The 627-nt window shown below is 42.9% G+C and overlaps 1 long non-coding RNA gene across 1 annotated transcript in view; it reads left to right on the top strand.

Annotated features, from left to right (window-relative positions):
• The window catches only part of LOC119585151, an 18,648-nt gene that overhangs the window by 4,003 nt on the left and 14,018 nt on the right, over positions 1 to 627 (top strand). The gene's annotated exons all lie outside the window — the stretch shown is intronic.

Here is a 627-nt window from a genome sequence, read left to right as displayed (position 1 = left end):
TATCTTCCTTCTTACGCAATCATACCCGAACTCAGGACTCGCAAAGCTACACCCACATACACACTTTTCAAAATAGACAAACGAACAAATAAATATGATAAAATGTAATGTATAATCAAAAAAAAAAAAAGCTTGCCGTCGATTTACCTGTTTTCTCAATACCCAAAGCATTCCTCTATGCCCCCCCCCCCTCCGCCCACCCCTTAGCGCATTAAACAATACTAGTGACATCAGGGGCGTGCCTGATATGCGGGCGGCCCCTTGGACACCCCACCGTCGCAGCAGTCTCACGCCCTACGCATCCTTAAGAGCGCTTGTGTCATAAGTTTATGTCCACACAAGCCTCTCTCTCCCCACCCCCCTTCTCCCCCTTCTCCCTCCCTCACCTTCTTCACTATCCCTTACTTTCGTTAGATTCTCAAAGTAGAGAGGCCATGTTGTTTTAATGAACTGTGTCGTATGAAAGTGTTTAATAGATTCCGAAATATTTTGGAATGTTGTGAAATGAGTTTTATTTCTGTGAACGTTTTTTTTTTGGTCTTCCGGTTGGTAGATATGTGGTTTCATTGAAGTATGATAAAGTGGAATTTACAATGTATAAGTGAGGGATGGAAGAGAAGAGAATGA

The sequence above is a fragment of the Penaeus monodon genome, chromosome 19 (assembly GCF_015228065.2).
Source record: "Penaeus monodon isolate SGIC_2016 chromosome 19, NSTDA_Pmon_1, whole genome shotgun sequence".
Taxonomy (NCBI): domain Eukaryota; kingdom Metazoa; phylum Arthropoda; class Malacostraca; order Decapoda; family Penaeidae; genus Penaeus; species Penaeus monodon.
The sequence above is the reverse complement of the archived record's forward strand: the minus strand, read 5'-3'. Positions and strand labels throughout refer to the sequence as shown.